This window comes from Gorilla gorilla, chromosome 14, assembly GCF_029281585.2.
Source record: "Gorilla gorilla gorilla isolate KB3781 chromosome 14, NHGRI_mGorGor1-v2.1_pri, whole genome shotgun sequence".
In the NCBI taxonomy this organism is placed as follows: domain Eukaryota; kingdom Metazoa; phylum Chordata; class Mammalia; order Primates; family Hominidae; genus Gorilla; species Gorilla gorilla.
In genome coordinates this window covers 53,186,321-53,199,662 of record NC_073238.2, presented here as the reverse complement: position 1 = coordinate 53,199,662, position 13,342 = coordinate 53,186,321, and the positions used below count along the sequence as shown (strand labels likewise).

The 13,342-nt window shown below is 40.6% G+C and overlaps 1 pseudogene; it reads right to left on the bottom strand.

Moving 5' to 3' along the window:
* Positions 1 to 7,139: 7,139 nt before the first annotated feature.
* LOC101147791 (group XIIA secretory phospholipase A2-like) lies at positions 7,140 to 11,981 on the bottom strand (annotated as a pseudogene).
* Positions 11,982 to 13,342: the final 1,361 nt, after the last annotated feature.

Below are 13,342 nucleotides of genomic sequence, written 5' to 3'. Positions count from 1 at the left end.
TGAGAATATGTGCCGATTTTAAGAAAAATTATATAATCCATTCAGACCCATGGATTGCATTTTGTTTTTATGTCTCTTAGACTCTGGAGCAGCTCTTCAGTTTTCCCTTGACCTTATGACCTTGAATCTTTCAAAGAGTAAAGTCCAGTAATGTAGAATGTTCGTCAAATGGGTGTTTCTGATGTTTCATCGTGATTAAATTTACATCATACTTTTTTAAAAATTCAGCTTTAGTTCCAGGGAGTACATGTGTAGCTTCGTCACATGGGTATATTGTGTCATGCTGAGGTATGGGGAACAAAGAGATTTTACATCTTTGGTCAAGTATATCCTGTACAGAAGTGATCCTGTAATCGTCTCATTGCATCTTATCATGTGACCTACAATTTTGATTTGTCCTGTTACTTAGTATCCTGTGGGGAGGTAATTTGAGACTATGTAAATATCTCTCTTCCTCCTAAAACCTTCAATTTATTCATTTACTTGTATCAATATGGATCCATGTTTTACTTTCTTCAACGGTTTATAATTTGTTAATTTTAAGAAAGCATAGTTTTCTTTTCAGAAATGTTCTACTTTGACAATGTCAGACTTTTTAATACAGTGTCATGACTTCTCCACTTCTTGGGAGCACTTCCAGCATCAATGGTGGCACTTTGTATGGGTTCCATGGTGTTATTTGTTTCACAGTATTGCATTAAAAACAATGAAAAAGGCCAGGCGTGGTGGCTCACGCCTGTAACCCCAGCAATTTTGGAGGCTGAGGCGGGCAGATCACTTGAGGTCAGGAGTTCGAGACCTACCTGGCCAACATGATGAAACCCTGTCTCTACTAAAAATACAAAAAATCAGCCAGGTGTGGTGGTGGGCGCCTGTAATCCCCACTACTGGGGAGGCTGAAGCAGGAGAATCACTTGAACCCGGGAGGTAGAGGTTGCAGTTAGCAGAGATCATGCCGTTGCACCCCAGCTTAGTTAACAAGAGCAAAACTCTGTCTCAAAAACAAAACAAAACAAAATGAAAAATATGCAAGAACCATAAGTCATCACTTTTTACTGTGAAATACAATTTCATGGACAGATGAACTGCTTCTGCAGAGATGATTAGCATTACAAGGCATTTTAAGGGAATACCTGCAACACTTCAGCTCACTGCAGAAGCAACAGGTGGCTGTGAAATCATTCCAGTAGTACAGTGTGTATTATAGTTAATTTTATGCAGTTATGATTTAATGCTGCCTCTTTATATTTGTTTACATTTCTCTCAGCTGTGAATGGTGCCATGTGCTGTATGTGCGTAAATTTTGATAAATTTTAACTTTTTATAATAGATTGTATATATTTTATGGTAGTAATGATAAAAGAGATGAGTATCTACCTATATTTTTTATGCATTCATGACATACCTTTTTCTTAATTTGTTTATTTCTAGGCCATGCAGATTCATCTATAAGCTGTTTCAAATGGTCACAAATCTCCAAAAAAAATTTCAGTCTATTTATTGAAATAAAAAGCTGCTTATAAGTAGACCCATACAGTTCAAACCATGTTGTTCAAGGGTCAACTATATTTGTAATTCCCTTTTCTGACACAGCTTGGCTCCCTTCATCCTTAGTACAGAGTAAGTCCTCACTTAACATGATCAACAGGTCTTCTTGGGAACTGACTGACTTTAAGTGAAGATGTGAAACAAAATCAATTTTACTGTAGGCTAATTGATATAAGCAAGAGATCTGTGCCTATGACATATTTCTGGCCACAAAAACATCACCAAATGTAAATAAAGACCAAAACCACTTGTAATACTGAACATTAAAATAAATGTTAGCTTCACATACATATAAGGAAGAAAGAGTAATAAGATATTATTTACCCATTATTTGGTGAATCAGCGAATGATGGCAGTTGTAGTGGTGGTGGGTGAAATCAAGAAATGAATGTTGGCAAAGTGCAATTTGTAAGGATCACCTCCTACCTCCATACAGTTAAAACCAATCACAAATATGGCAGGCTCATGGAGCACTTTTGTACGACATCATTGTGTATTGCAGCATTTGTATGATTATCATAAACTTTACAAATTTTTATTTTACAGTAATTTGCATTCATGTATTTGTTCCTTGTCCAACATGCTTATCCAGTTCAGGGTGGCAGATGACTGGAACCTATCCAGCGGCTCAGGGCCCCAAGTGGGAACCGGCTCTGGACACGCTATTGCATGGCGCACTCACACACACCCAGACTCACTCAGACTGGGACCATTTAGACATGTCGGTTAACCTAATGTGCCCAGATTTGGGATGTGGGAGGAAACCAGAGAACCTGGAGAAAAACTCACGCAGACTTGGGGAAACCATGTAAACTCCATACACACAGTGGCTTTGGCTAGGATTTCTTTTTCTCATCAATGTTATAACAAAACGGCATTATTCCAGGACTTGCTGTATTTAGTTATTTGTTTAACCCCGAGTGTGTAACCAATATTTTGTGTCTCTGCCCCCATGCAGGTGCACTCTTCACTCCCACTTGGGACTCTTTTACCTTTCATTGGTTGCCTCTGCCATTTTTCCTCCCAAGTGGGTGCCATCTTCACCTGATCCTTCCTCAGACACGCTGTGCCAGGCTGCCCTCTTATGCAGATGACCTATCCTCACCTCCCTTAGGTGCTGAAGACACATGCTCCATCCATGTGTGGGTGCCTCCTGATATTGTTCAGTCTTTCATACCTCATTTCTTTTGTCCACCTTACAACAATGCTCTCAATTGACCGCCAGCACTGTGCAGGGTGACACTGCGCCACTAGGGCCCTTCTCATTTCATTCAGGCCCCAATCCCTCACTCTGGATCAACACAACTCCCTGTTTTGTCCCCACCCTTGTGAGCTGAAATGTTCAGGAAGAGAAAGGAGGAAAAAACTTCATATACTATTTATAATCAAAATGTAAAGCTTTACAAAGCAAGGATTTTGATTGGAATTGACTTGAATACATAATTTAGAGAGAAAAGACTATATTGAGTTTCCCCAAACTATTAATATTTTAGTAGTCTATCTCATTAACTCTCAAAGTTTAAAAAATTTCTTATAGAGGTCTTGCATATGTATTTTAAATCCCTAAATATTTGATACATTTGATCCTATTACAAATTTTATCTTTAATTTATTTTCTGTTTGTTTCTTGCTTATAGAAATAAAATTGATATTTTGTATATTGATCTTGAATAGTTTAGCTATATTGCTACACTTAGTTATATTTTTTCTTATTTGAATATTTTAGCTATAGATTCTTTTGGATTTTCTATATACACAGACATTATCTGTAAATAGTAAGTCTTGTATCCTTTCTAATTCCTAGAGCTTTTGTTTCTTTTTTTCTACTGTAAGAATACTGTTAAATAAATATAGAGATGGTAGGCACTCATATCTTGTTGAAATGGCAATGGGAAATTAATATTTTTCAGTAAGTATGGAGATGGTGGCCTTTTGTTTTCATGGTAGATATCATTTATTACTGTGTTCATTTTCTTTTGTTGCATAACAGATTGCCACAAACACAGCATCTTTAAACTACAAACATTTATTATCTCACAGCTTTGGTAGGTCAGGGGTCCGGGCAGGTTTTCACTTGATCTTTTCCTCAGAATCTTACAACGTTGTAACCAAGGTGTCAGCTGGGCTGCATTTTCATTTGGAGGCTTGACTGCAGGAGAATCTGCTTCCAAGTTTATTCAGTTTGTTGACAAAATGTATTTCCTTGTGATGGAATGACTGAGGTCCTCAGCCATCTGCTAATCCTTGGCTGACTATCCTAAAGTCCTAGAGGTTGCCTAAAGTTCCTAGAGGCTGGTTACAGTTCTTGGCCATGTGGAATTCCTCAACAATTCCTCATCAAGCCAGCAAGAAAAGCCTGTCACCTCAGGGCTTAAATCTGGTTAATCAGGTTCACTCAGGATAATCTTCCTTTTGATTAACTCATAGATTAACTAATTTTGGACCTTAATTACATTGGCAAAATTCTAATAGCCAGAGGCAGTCACGATCAAGAGAGGAGGATTCTATAAGGTGAGAATGCTGAGGGGCAAAACTCATGGATGTTACTATTACAATTGTATTAATGAAGTTCTCCTCTTGTACTAGTTTTCTAAAGTTCTTATTATGAATAAATGTTGTATTTTATCAGGTAGTTATTTTGCATCTAGGAAGACAATCATTTAAAAATTAACTTTTTTTTTTTTTTTTTTTTGATGCAAGGTCTTAATCTGTCACCCAGGCTCAATTGCAGTGGCAGGATCATGGCACACTGCAGCGTCAACCTCCCGGGCTCAAGAAGTTCTCCCATCTTAGCCTCCTGAGTAGCTGGTGAAGTGATGTCTGGGGTAATACCCGAGGTTTGTTTCCTCACACCAAGGAAATCAAGGATGTGGACATACAAGGAGTGAGGTTAAGAGTGGACGCTTAATAGGTGAAAGAAACAGAAAAGCTCTCTCCTGTGGAAACAAGGGTCCTGAGTGGGTCTTCCAGTCTGTGGCAAAATGCAGGGGGTTATATAGATGAGCTTGAGGAGGCAGTGTCTGATTTACATAGGGCACAAATGATTGGTCGGACCAGGTGTGCTATTTGCATAAGGTGTGAAAAACTGGGTAGGGCTAGGTGTGTCATTTGTATAGCATGCAAAAAAGCTGGCTGCCCCACCCTAATATTTTATCATGCAGATGTGTTCTCTACCTAGCTGGTGCCATGTTGCTTGCTTATTTACTGTACACGTGGTGACAAAGAAAAGGGAAGATGGAGCTTCCATGTTGAACATGCCTGGCCATGAGGTAGCCCTTTTCTTTTGGCACAGCTGCCGGCATTCACCTGTGTAAGCTTCCAGCTTGCTTATCTATGTCTGCAGCTTGATTTTTCAGGCTGCTCTTTGTTAGAAAAGAAATTACTTTGGGGCTGCTTTTTGTTAAAAGGGAAGCCTTGCTGAGGACTCCTTTACCCTCACTATCTTCCTAAATAATTTATTTTTAGCTCTTGTATCACTGGGATTCTAGGTGTGTGCCACCATGCCCAGCTAGTATTTTTGTAGAGACAGGGTTTTGCCATGTTGCCCAGGCTGGGAAATCAAGTTGTTAAATGTGTTGAATTACATTACATTATTTGCTTATGTTAAACCAACTTTGCATTTGTCAGATAAACTGACCTGGATTCGTGATATTATTTTGGTTTTATATACTGCTACTTTTAGTATGTTAATATTCTAGTTAGAACTTTTAAAAAGTCTCTCTTTTTATATAATTATACAAAGAATTTTCAATACTTCAGCTCCATTTACATTCCTCCAAAATTATATATATTGTTGCTTTCTGTTGTAATTCTGTCTTATAACTTATAAAAATACTAGACAATTATAAAATGTCTATATAATATAATATTATATAATACTGTCAATGTTCCCCTAAATTTATCTATATATGTAATACTGGTAATATATACATATTTACAATGTAATATATGATATATATACTATACTGTATATAATATAATATGTAATATATAATATAAAATGTGTTATACATATTTAATCCTGGTAATGAATCTCCATTTAAAAATTCTTTATTTCTCCTTATTCTTGACACATATTTTCATTAGACGATTCTAGGTTGCTAGCTATTGTCTTTCATCACATGAAAGATACCATTCTACTGATTTTTGGCTTCCACATTAATAATTGCTATTGAGAAATCAGCTTTCTGTATAACTGTTCTCTGGTAAATGTAACACATTTCCTGCTCCGTCCCTGTTACCCACCATCTTAACTTAGTTAGGGTTCATTTGGCTTCTTTTTTTTGTTTTTTCGAGACAGAGTCTCTCTCTGTCGCCCAGGCTGGAGTGCAGTGGTGCAATCCCGGCTCACTGCAAGCTCCGCCTCCCAGGTTCACGCCATTCTCCTGCCTCAGCCTCCCGAGTAGCTGGGACTACAGGCACCCGCCACCACGCCCGGCTAATTTTTTGTATTTTTAGTAGAGATGGGGTTTCACCGTGTTAGCCAGGATAGTCTCGATCTCTTGACCTCGTGATCTGCCCTCCTTGGCCTCCCAAAGTGCTGGGATTACAGGCGTGAGCCACCGTGCCCGGCCCATTTGGCTTCTTGAATCTATGGTTTGGTGTCTCCAAACATATCTAGACTATGTTGATCTAGCCTCCATATTTCTTAACCTCTCATGTTTCCCATGATTTTGGGGAGCCTATTTTTGTATTCTGAATTATTTCTTTTATTTTTATTTCATTAATTTTCTCTTCTACTGTGCCCAGTCTGCTGGCTGACCTGTCCATATAATTTTAAATTTAGGTTGCATTTTTTTTCAAGAACAATTTTTATTAAGACCACTATTAGTAAAAGGTTTCAGTCTTTAAAAATAATCCCAAAATCTGTAAGTAAGAGCAAGTGCTAGGAAATAAACACTAAAGTATAACAGCAAATAGTGCTCTGGTGTGTGTTATGTTAAACTTTTTATTTCATTAAATCCATCTTTTCTCCAATTTAGACATTTTTTGTAGAGACTGGACCTCACTATGTTGCCCAGGCTGGTCTCACTCCTGGGCTAAAGTGATTCTCCTGCCTCGCCATTGGAATGTATGGGGATTACAGGTGTGAGCCACTGCATCCAACTGACATTTTTTAAGTTAGTCATTCATAAAATAAGAGTGGCTGTCCTTCTGAATTTTGTTCATGTCACCTTTTAGGCATATTGCATAATATGTCAATATCCCTAAGAGATTACCAGTTGATGGTTCCAGTTTTACAAAAGAAACAGACAAGGAAATGTTCCTGTCATTAACAGAACTATGACTTATTTATCTGCTCAGTGGGTTACAGAGAAACAGAACTATTATGTGTAATTAAAATAGAAAAAAAGAGTCAGATCTTTCTAGGCATGAGTGTGTATTTATAATTTCATGGTAAACACATATACTTCTAAGTGAAGATTTCCCCCATATTTATAGTGTTAAAAGTTCTTAAAATAATCCTTTCACAAAAATAAGGCAGCATTATGCTGAAAAAGCATTATTTCTGTGTCAAAAGTTACGCCCTTCAGTCTTAATCTGCTATCACCAGCTGTCAGCTACTTCTTTAAAGACCAAATATTTCTTTGTCAGCAGCACCTGTATGGGACCCATTGGCTGTCCAGGTGTGGTTTACAGCCTAAATGTCTAACACTGTCAAACAAGAGCTGCATTGTTGTTTCACAAGCCTGAACATGCTGAGCCAGTCCCAGTGTCTTCTGCACATTTTGGCAGATGTTAAAGAGGCAATAATACTGGAACTTCTCTTCCCAGTTGTTCTTGCTTTTGCCCCCAGTCTCATAGCACCTGTCACAGTAGTTGCAGCACTCAGTCTGGGAAGCAATGCCAATGTTAAGATGAACTCTAGATAGTGGAGAGCCCCGTCCATTCGGCAGGAGGGTTTATAATTGCAATGTGGGAAAGGCACTCATGCTGGCAGAACCCATCCTTGCCTCCCAGAGGTCCAAGGTGGCACTTGGGTATGTGTCTATCTGGTGAATACCATTCCTGTGGTCTTCAGGCTGGCCCTGCAATCAGTGGTCTGGGCCTGCTTCTGGCACCTGAAAGCAGAGGCCAGGAAGAGAAGCAGGATGGCAAGTACAGGCTACAAGCAGGACCATCTGTGAATCATGGGGCTCTACTGGGCCCCACTGCTCCCTGGAGCCCTGGGTTGGATTTGTTTTCCCAGAGCCCCCAGCACTCTCTAGACAGCAGCACAGAACTGGGGCTTGGGAGCCACTGCTGTCTCCACCCATGCCTCTGTCCTGTCCAGGTGGTGGGCCCTTATTGCCTTTACACAGTGTCCAATTTCCTGGGCCAGCCACCTTAGTAATGGTGTTTTTTTTTATTTATAGAAATTGTACTTGGGTCTTTTACAAATATACTAAAATAATATAGTTTTCTATTCCTCAAAGAGAAAAACATTATATGGATATAGATATGTAATTTTGGATCATTGTTCTAGACTTTTTTCTAATGCTACAATAGAATAACATAACAATTAATTTATAAAGAACAGAAGTTTATTTGGCTCATGGTTCTGGTGTCTTGAAAGTCCAAGAACATGGCACCAGGCGAGGGTCATTCCATGGCAGAAGGCATCACATGGCAAGGAAGTGCATACATAAAGCAGAGAGAGACAGGAGGGAGGGCAAACTTACGAGAAGCTCACTCGGATGATAACTAACCCATTCCCATGATAATGGCAGTATTCCATTGATGAGAGTGGTGCCCTCATGTCCTAATCACCTCTTAAATGCTTCCCCTCTTAATGCTGTGACAATGCCAATTAAGTTTCCAACACATGAACTTTTGGGGCACTCATTTGAACCATAACATTCTGCTCCTGGCCCCCAAAATTCATGGCCTTATCACATACAAAATCATGCCATCTCAGTAGCCCCAAAAGTCTTAGCTAATTTCACAATCAACTCAAAAGTCCAAAGTGCACAGTCTCATCTAAATCAGACCTGGGTAAGACTCAAGGCATGATTTATTCTGAAGCAAATTTCCTCAAGCTGTGAGAATGTAAAATAAATTATCTATTTCCAGGCATAATGTCTCTCTGAGGATGTTCTAAGTCTCTGCTGCCCTTGCCTGCCTAAGGCTTGTGCTCTAAAACCCCATGAGTGGCCCACCAACAAAGATGCAGGGGACTTAGAGAGAACTGGGTAGGCATGATAAAGCTAGGGGCCTAGGCCCAGTGCAGTGGCTCATGCCTGTAATCCCAGCACTTTGGGAGGCCAAGATGGGTGGATCACCTAAGCTCAGGAGTTTGACACCAGCCTTGGAGGCCCCATCTCTACAAAAAAATTTTAAAAATTAGTTGAGTGTGTTTGTGCACACCTGTGATTTCAGCTACTCAGGGGTCCGAGGTAGGAGGATCACTTGAGCCTGGGGGGCAGAGGTTGCAGTGGGCTGAGATTGCACCACTGCACTCCAACCTGGATGACATAGACCCCATCTCAAAAAAACAACAAAACAAAAAACCCCCAAAACAGCCAGGGGCCTGACTATCATGTGTGGACACACAATAAGTCGGGAGCAGCAGGATGGAATGGAAATGGGTAAATGTTCATGCAGCCAGGTACAGTTTTATTGATGGCTTCTGAGGAAAGGGTGTGCACACCTTCAGAATAGCCTTAGGTTAAACTTGATTCTGAAAGTGAAATTTGATTGTTGTAATAATATAATATTAATTTATATAAAAGATAAAGGAGAAAAGTATATTTCTAAGAGAAAACTCTCTCCTGACTGCATTAGGCTGTTGAGCAGGTGGGGGTCATTGCTTTTCTTCTCTGTTTTACTTGGGAGGGGGGATTGGGGAAAGCAAGGCTGAATGTTGACAATCTCTACTTGCTTCCAGTTTGAAATCTCATGGAGCAGAAAGCTAGTTTTCCATTTTGCAAATGGTAGTCAAAGATGTAAAGAGAATTGTCAGATGGGGACTGCAATTGCTAGTCAGTGAGCCTAGAAAGCCACTAGGGGTCCGTCTGACAGCTCCAGCCATAGTGGAAGGTCTTTGCTGAGTCCAAGGGATTCTCATTTAACTAAGATTCAAATAAAGCTCCTCACCCCATGCTGTCTGAGCTTAGCATCACTCAGCGCTAGGGTCTGTATATACTCCCAAGAGGCTTCCATCCGCAGGATAACACTGCATGTGAATTTGTTTTCTTCCCTACTATGCAAACCCCAACCTGATTGGTAACTGTTCGAGATTCAGGGAAATAAATGTATTGAACCAAAATATTGTGTATCTTTTTATATTTCCCTAAGTTATATATCACTTTTCTTATTATTAGTATCCAGTGAGTAATTATTCTGCCATTTTAAATGATAGTATATTCTTACAGAAAATTTTTTCTTTCTTTCCTTTTTATTTCTGAGAATATGTGCTAAATACCCTTAGGTTCCACCTTCCAAACTAAACAGAAGACCGGCATGTTCCGTGTTCACCAGGTAGTAGCCCTCAGCTCACAGATTTGCTGTTTACAAGAACATCTAAAGCCTTCTGCATACGGCTTCACCAAACTTGGGAAATGGCATAGGATCTCCTGTGTGGGAGGGCTCTGTGCAGGCTGCGCCCCTCCCAGGCATGCTGCTCTGCATTCAGAACCTGTAAGGTGTTCTCCCCAGGGTCTGGGTGGGGTGGTCAAAGAGCAGCTGGTTATGAAGAGAGGGCTTTAAGGCTTTAAATCCTGAGGATTAATTATTTCTATGAAAACAGGGATCTGGGAGCAGGAGTCCTGATAAAATCCCCCATGGCAGGTCTGTGATTTCAGAGAATAAAAGCTGCAGCCCTCGGTAGCCTCTTTTCCTACCTGCCATCTGCACACTGATCAGTGGCCAGGGCAGGCTTTATCATGAGGGAGGTAGGCAGAGGGCAGTCTTGGCCAGGGGGTTGGATTCAGGTTTAGAGTAGTTTTTTAGCTGTCCCTGGAGGGCCTGGGAGGTAGGTAGGAGGGAGAAGAACAGGCCAGCAGCCTGGGATGACAATATGGAGTAAGGCCTCCATGCAGATATTGGGAAACCAGGGTCCAGAGAGGCCAAGGTTTGCTCTGTCTATAAACAGGCCTGGGATCCAGACTCTGAATCTCGCCATGACTCTATCCCCACACCAGGGGCCTCTCATAAGCCATGGCCTGCAGCTTTCACAGGACTGGCTCCCCACCCTGCCCCTTGATCAGCCCGAGGACCCTTCATGTTTAAGGAGGGTGGAGAAGATTTGGGAACCATTTATATTTCTCCCTGATCTCTGGACCCCCTTTCACTCACTTCCAAAAGGCTGGGGAGGAATCAGAAAGGCCTCTCAGACTGTGGAAGCCTGAACTCTTGTCCCCTCAAGTGAATATGGTGTTGGTAACATGAGAACTGCTTGAGAGCCAAGGTCACTTTATTGTTTAAAGTAAATCATAATCCTCCCTTGGCTACTCTAAACTATGGGGATCAAAAAAACTAATAATAATGCTTTAAAAGCATGATCTGAATTTACATTTGCTGTTACTTTTATTAGAAGCAGCAGCAGTGTGTAGCTAGTGTGAGCACCAGGCTGGAAGTCAGAGATTCTGGATTTAAACCCCAGCTGTGTGACCTGCCAGTGTAGACTTTAGGTTTCTCATCTTAAAGATGGGGAGGCTAGAAATAGCTGCTTCCGTTTCCATTCAGTCATCATCTCACTCATTTAACAAGCATATGTGGCTCATTGACTCTGTACCAGGTGCCATTCCAGACACTAGGGTTCGGCATTAAGCATCCAGACACAGCCCCTGACCATGTGACTCTCAGGTCCCAATAGCAAGAAGGCAGACCATAAACAGACAGGCACTTACATAAATAAGATAATTTTATCTTACTTGCATTTGTGGTGATGCTAGTGTAAACAAACCTACTGTGCTGCCAGTCCTATAAAAGTCTAGCACATACAGTTACACACAGTGCATAATATTTGCTAGTGGTACTAAATAACTATGTTATTGGTTTATGTGTTTAGTATCTTATACTTTTTATTATTCTTTTAGAATGTACTCCTTCTACTTATATATTTAAAAAGCTAACTATAAAACAGTCTCAGGCAGGTCCTTCAGGAGGTATTTCAGAAGAGGGCATTGTTATTAAAAAAAATAGGGAAAAAACTTCAGGACATTGGTCTGGGAAAAGATTTTATGAATAAGACCTCAAAAGCACAAACAATAAAACCAAAAATAAGCAAATGGAATTATATCACCCTAAAAAGCTTCTGCACAGCAAAGGAAACAATCATCAGAGTGAAAAGACAACTTACAGAATGAGAGAAAAATTTGCAAACTAATATACTATATTTTTATGGTTATTTTAGAGTGTATTCCTTCTGAAGCAGGAAATTTTACCTGACCCCTTCGCAGGTGGGAACTAGAGCGCACGGGTGTGTTGGTGCCAGCAGGGATGGACTCCATTCACTTGGTCCTGCTTCATTCCACCCCTCGCAGGAGCAGGAGCACATGTGAGTGGGTGCAGGAGCCGAGGTGAGTGCTTTTGGGTGCTGGCAGGAGTAAAACTCCATGTGGCCCTGTGGCAGCATCTAGGGGGATGCCAAAGACTCCTGAAGGCCCAGAAAATGTGTCACAGTCACTGCTCTTTCAACTTGATCATCCATGGATGGCTTAAGTATTAACAGCTCAGTGGAGCATCGGTGTGACTGCCCTTTGCATCCATACCCAAGTTCTTGTCTGGCATTCAGGAGGAATGAGGTCACGTGAACAAATTGGAGATGGTAAATGTGGGGGTTTTATTGCTGATGAAAGTGGCACTCAGCAGGAAGGGGAGCTGAAAGGGGAATGGAGTGGGGAAGTAATCTTCCCCTGGAGCAATGCCATCAAACCATCCCTCTGAAGTCAAGCCTCTTCTCTCTAATGTCCAACCATAGGTCTCCAATATCCAGCTGCTTCTCCACTATTCCTCTCTGTTGGTGGAGTCTGGGGTTTCTATGGGCACAGGACAGGGGGCAGGGTAGGCCATGGGTGGTTTTTGAAAAGGCAACATTCGAGCAGGAAAACAGCAATGAATGTTCTGACTTTGGGCTGTGGTTCTAGGCTTGAGGGTGGGGCCCTTGCTGGGGACCCACCTTCTTCTGCCCGTAATTTCCCTGCCTCCTGTCCCTATCGCTTTTACTTATATAAAAAAAGTAACTGTAAAATAGCCTCAGGCAGGTCCTTCAGGAGGTATCCAGAAGAAGGCATTGTTATAGGAGATGAGAGCTCCATGGGTGTCATTGCCCCTGAAGACCTTCCAGCGGGACAAGATGTGGAGGTGGAAAACAGTGGTATTGATGATCTTGACCCTATGTAGGCCTCGACTAGTGTGTGTATTTGTGTCTTAGCTTTAAATAAAAAAATTTTAAACAGGAAGATAAATAAGTAAATAAATGTAAAAATAGAAAAAAGCTTATAGAATAGGGATATATAGGATATTTCATACAGTCAAAAAGCAAAAAAAAGAAACATAAAGAAAAAATACATTAAGCTAATGTTAATTTATTATTAAATTATTATTAAAATAATAATAATTATTATTACAATTCACAAGAACAACTTCCAGTCCCACAAGCTCCATTCAGGGTAGGTGCCCTATACAGGTGCACCATTTTTAATCTTTTACCATATTTCTATTATACCTCTTCTGTGTTTAGATACACAAATGCCTACCATTGTGTTCCACTTGCATATAGTATTCGGTACAGTAACATGTTGTATAGGTTTGTAGCCTAGGAGCAACAGGCCATACCACATAGCCCAGGTGTGTAGTAGGCTATGCCATC